At 39.4% G+C, this 5,899-nt stretch overlaps 1 pseudogene; it reads right to left on the reverse strand.

Moving 5' to 3' along the window:
* Positions 1 to 1,933: 1,933 nt before the first annotated feature.
* Positions 1,934 to 3,202, reverse strand: LOC117074018 (annotated as a pseudogene).
* Between the last annotated feature and the right edge of the window lie 2,697 nt (positions 3,203 to 5,899).

Below are 5,899 nucleotides of genomic sequence, written 5' to 3' on the forward strand. Positions count from 1 at the left end.
GAGATGTGTTGAAGCTATGAAAATATTCTGTTTCTCATCATACTTTTACCTCCTAATTTTAGCTGTAATCCATTGATGGTTCTTGCCTGCAACAATTGGTGTTTAACTAACAGTGATTATTTTCTTCATTCCTTCTATATGTATTAATTGGAATTTTCTGTAAAGAAGACCTGTCCTGTCTTTCCCCATTTATTTATTTATTCATCATTTATTTGTGTCAGTTATAGACTCATGGATATTTAAGAAAATTGTCCTTTTTAGGTATTAGGAAAAGTATAATATAGAGGTTAAGAGTGCAGGCTCTAGAATCAATGAGCCTGGATTTGATTCTGTGTGTACTAGCTACATAACTTGGCAAGTTATGTAACTTCTCTGTGCCTCAGTTTCCTCATTTGTAAATGAAGAAAATAACGCCTACCTCAGATTGATGTGAGAATTGCGATAATACAAGTAGTCTTTAGCCTAGCTGTAATTAATTTTTCATAGCAAGTATTTTATACTGTGCTAAGTTTTACTCTTTATAAGTTTCCCCATCAACAAATGGAATATAAAAATATTTATCACATGCTTGCCTCCCCCCAGAATTATTACAATTCATGAGAGATGAATTTTAAAATAATTTATAATGTTAAGGAGATACAGAATAAGTTTTATTCCTTCAAAAAGATCAAGCTAGATTAATTGCTAAGATCCCTTTTATTATCATTATTCTGTTTTTGGGCTGCTCTTGGTATTAGATACGTAGATGACCATAAATGTCACTGAATTATTTTTAACATCTTAGATGATGTTTTAAGAGAACAGGCAAGCCATATGAAGTAAATACTAGAAAATTCATATTCCTGTAACTCCTTAAATTTCATTACTGGTAAAGGAGTCTTGAGTATAATAGTTTTTTCCTATTTATTTATTTAAACTTTTAGGTTCAGGGGTGCATGTGCAGGTTTGTTACACTGGTAAACTCATGTCACAGGGGTTTGTTGTACACATTATTTAGCCACCTGGGTACTAAGCCTAGTACCCAATAGTTATTTTTCCTGCTTCTCTCCCTTCTCCCACCCTCCACCCTCAAGTAGGTCCCAGTGTCTCTTGTTTCCTTCTTCATGTTAATTAGTTCTCATCATTTAGCTTCTACTTATAAGTGAGAACATGCAGTATTTGGCTTTCTGTTCCTGCACTAGTTTGCTAAGGATAATAGCCTCCAGCTCCATCCATGTACCTGCAAAAGACATAATCCCATTCTTTTTTATGGCTGCATAGTATTCTATGGTGTATACATACATTTTCTTTATCCAGTCTGTCATTGATGGGCATTTAGGTTGATTCCATGTCTTTGCTATTGTGCACAGTGCTGCAGTGAACATTCGTGTGCATGTGTCTTTATGGTAGAATAATTTATATTCCTTTGGGTATATACCCAGTAATGGGATTGCTGGTTCGAATGGTAGTTCTGCTTTTAGCCCTGTGAGGAATTGCCATACTGCTTTCCACAATGGTTGAACTAATTTACACTCCACCAACAGTGCAGAAGTGTTCCCTTTTCTCTGCAACCTCATCAGCATCTGTTATTTTTTGACTTTTTTTTTGTTATGAGTTTTTAAATTAAGTTCTTCTTAAGAAATTTAGAACACGAGGCCGGGCGCGGTGGCTCACGCCTGTAATTCTAGCACTTTGGGAGGCCAAGGCGGGTGGATCACGAGGTCAGGAGATGGAGACCATCCTGACTAACACAGTGAAACCCCATCTCTACTAAAAAATACAAAAAATTAGCTGGTCGTGGCGGCGGGCACCTGTAGTCCTAGCTACTCGGGAGGCTGAGGCAGGAGAATGGCCTGAACCTGGGAACCGAGCTTGCAATGAGCTGAGATCGCGCCACTGCACTCCAGCCTGGGCGACAGAGCAAGACTCCATCTCAAAAAAAAGGAAAAGAGATTTAGAACACCAATTTGTGAGGATAAATTCCATTTTTCAGGGCAAACACAAATCATAGGTAGCCCTGGCGCTGAGGAATAGCTTTGATTTTGATTAAAATCCGTGAGTCCACAGCTATTTGATCAATCTTGTGCTGCTCTGTAATCTTGTATTTCTCTTTTTGTATGTGCAAGATCTCACCTTCCTGGTGTCTGGGCAATGTCTTTTTTTTTTTTTTTTTTTTTGAGACTGAGTTTCCCTCTTGTCACCCAGGCAGTGGCATGCTGTTGGCTCACAACAACCTCCACCTCCTGAGTTCAATCGATTCTCCTGCCGGAGCCTCCCAAGTAGCTGGGATTACAGGCCCATACCACCACACCCGGCTAATTTTTGTATTTTTAGTAGAGACAGGATTTCACCATGTTGGCCAGGCTGTTCTTGAACTCCTGACCTCAAGTGATTTGCCCGCTTTGGCCTCCCAAAATGCTGGGATTACAGGCATGAGTCACCATGCCCGGCCTGCAGCTTCTTCTTGAAGTAAGTATCAGTAAGATGTTTTTGGATTTTTACATTGATGATATCAGTTTTGGTTCAGGTGGCAATGACAAATTTCTGGTGTGTTCTTCGTAGAGGAACTCGATTGAGGACCAGAGGTCCAGTCACAAGTAACCAGCCACTAGCCAGCTGTTTCAGGAAAATCACCCTTTTGCCCCTGTTGCATCCAGTGAGGATGATCAGAATGGTCTTGGGAGTGATGCTGGCTCACAGTTTTCTCACATGCTGACTGAAGGGTTTTTTTTCCCTTGACTCAACAGCTTTGAAGGCACATCTTCAGTAAGATAATATGTGGGCATTTTGCAAAGTTTAACCACCTGAGTACCACTGTTCTTGCCACCACCAACTGGTTTTGTAACAGTTGCAAGAAATTTCTCCTTTTGCTTTTCAACCTTGGATTTCACAGCCGAGTACTTCCTCTTGTATGTGGCCTTTCTGGAATACATAGCAGATGGAGAATATCTGCCAATCCCTCTGACAATGACAGGATATTGACTGCAATGGGGCTTCCCATTCTTGGGCTTCTTAGCCTTGAGGTTACCCTTTTTCACCTTGCCACCAGCATCAGCCTTCTTGGCTTTGGGTTTCTTCTCTTTAGTATCTGGCTTCTGAACTTCTTCACCCTCCATCTTGTAAGATGGGAAAGAGCTGACTTTTTAATAATGGCCATTCTGACTGGTGTGAGATGGTATCTCATTGTGGTTTTGATTTTCATTTCTCTAACGATCGGTGATATTGAGCTTTTTTTCATATGTCTGTTGGCTGCATATATATCTTCTTTTGAAAAGTGTTTGTTCAGCCGGGCATGGTGGCTCATGCCTGTAATCCTAGCACTTTGGGAGGCCGAGGCAGGCGAATCACCTGAGGTCGGGAGTTTGAGACCAGCCTGACCAACATGGAGAAACCTCGTCTCTACTAAAAATAAAAAATTAGCTGGGAGTGGTGGCACATGCCTGTAATCCCAGCTACTTGGGAGGCTCCGGCAGGAGAATCGATTGAACCCAGGAGGCAGAGGTTGCAGTGAGCCGAGAGTGTGCCACTGCACTCCAGCCTGGGTGACAAGAGGGAAACTCAGTCTCAAAAAAAAAAAAAAAAAAAAAAAGAAGGGAAAAGAAAAAGAAAAGTGTCTGTTCATTTCCTTTGCCCACTTTTTAATGGGATAGTTTGTTTTCTCTTGTAAATTTGTTTAAGTTCCTTATAGATGCTGCGTATTAGACCTTTGTCAGATGCATAGTTTGCAAATATTTTCTCCCATTCTGTAGATTGTTTACTCTGTTGATAGTTTATTTTGCTGTGCAAAAGCTCTTAAGTTTAATTAGATCCCATTTGTCAATTTTTTGCGATTGCTTTTAGCGTCTTTGTCATGAAATCTTTTCCTGTTCCTAAGTCCAGGATAATATTGCCTAGGTTGTCTTCCAGGGTTTTTGTAGTTTTGAGTTTTACATTGAAGTATTTAATCCATCTTTAGTTGATTTTTGTATATCATGTAAGGAAGGAGTCCAGTTTCAATCTTCTGCATATGGTTAGCCAGTTATCCCAGCACCATGTATTGACTAGAGAGTCTTTTCTCTATTGCTTGTTTTTGTCAGCTTTGTTGAAGATCAGATGGTCGTAGGTGTGTGGCCTTATTTCTGGACTCTCTATTCTGTTCCATTGGTCTATGTGCCTGTTTTTGTACAAGTACCATGCTTGTAGCCCGGTAGTATAGTTTGAAGTTGGGTAACCTGATGCCTCCAGCTTTGTTCTTTTTGCCTTGGCTATTTGGGCTCTTTTTTAGTTCCATATGAATTTTAAAATAGTTTTTTCTAATTCTGTGAAGAATGTTATTGGTAGTTTGATAGGAATAGCATTTAATCTGTAAATTGCTTTGGACAATATGACCATTTTAATGATATTGATTCTTCCTATCCATGAACATGGGATGTTTTTCCATTTGTCTGTGGCTTCTCTGATGTCTTTGAGCAGTATTTTGTAATTCTCATTGTAGAGATCTTTCACCTCCCTGGTTAGCTGTATTCCTAGGTATTTTATTTTTTTGGTGGTAATTGTGAATGAGAGTGCCTTTCTGATTTGGCTCTCAGCTTGACTGTTGTTGGTGTATAGGAGTGCTAGTGTTTTTTGTACATTGATTTTGTATCCTGCAACTTTGCTGAAGTTGTTTATCAGCTGAAGGAGCTTTTGAGCCAAGACTCTGGGGTTTTCTGCATATAGAATCATGTCATCTGCAAACAGAGATAGTTTGACTTCCTCTCTTCTTATTCAGATGTGCTTTATTTCTTTCTCTTGCCTTATTGCTCTGGCCAGGACTTCCAATACTATGTTGAATAGGAGTAGTGACAGAGGGCATCCTTGTCTTGTGCCAGTTTTCAAGGGGGATGCTTCCAGCTTTTGCCCATTCAGTATGATGTTGGCTGTGGGTTTGTCATAGATGGCTCTTATTATTTTGAGGTATGTTCCTTTAATGTGTAGTTTATTGAGAGTTTTTAACATGAAGACAGCAGAATATTTTTATATTGAAATAATTTTTTTAGGAATGGCTCATTCCTGATATGTCAAGCATTTAATCAAGATCACTGTTTTTCTTAACTAGAAAGAATGTTTAATATTGTAAAAGTAAAGCATAAACTATTTTATTTACATGTCTTTCCATTTGAAACAAAATGTCTTTAATGTAGGACACTATTATTTAAGATTATTCTCTTAATAATAGTAGTAAATAATAACAACCACCTTTCATTAAGCTTTTACTATGTGCTGAGACCTTTACAGATATCTGAATTAACCTTTGCAACTTTCCTTTAAGGTAGATATTATTTTTATATTCCAGATAAACTGAGGTTCAGAGAAGTTGAATAACTTCCTTAAGGTGGAAGCAGATGGAAAGAAACATACTTTTTAGTGAGCATTTCACCATATATTTTTGTACACATCCTTTTTATTTTTTATTTATTTATTTATTTATTTTTGAGACGGAGTCTCGCTCTGCCACCCAGGCTGGAGTGCAGTGGCCGGATCTCAGCTCACTGCAAGCTCCGCCTCCTGGGTTTAAGCCATTCTCCTGCCTCAGCCTCCCGAGTAGCTGGGACTACAGGCGCCGCCACCTTGCCCGGCTAGTTTTTTGTATTTTTTAGTAGAGACGGGGTTTCACCGTGTTAGCCAGGATGGTCTCGATCTCCTGACCTCGTGATCCGCCCGTCTCGGCCTCCCAAAGTGCTGGGATGACAGGCTTGAGCCACCGTGCCCGGCCCACATCCTTTTTATATGTCTTGTTTTAGAAACTAGATTGTTATTTCTTTAAGGATAGAGAATGGTTTTTTCCATCCTTTTCACCTAGTATTGTGTACCGCACACAGAAGATACCCAATAAATATTTAATGTTGGTGATACTTACTACGGAGCAAACCGCTACAATGACATGTTAAATAAAGTACAG

This window comes from Trachypithecus francoisi, unplaced genomic scaffold (genome assembly GCF_009764315.1).
Source record: "Trachypithecus francoisi isolate TF-2019V2 unplaced genomic scaffold, Tfra_2.0 Lachesis_group5, whole genome shotgun sequence".
Classification (NCBI taxonomy): Eukaryota; Metazoa; Chordata; class Mammalia; order Primates; family Cercopithecidae; genus Trachypithecus; species Trachypithecus francoisi.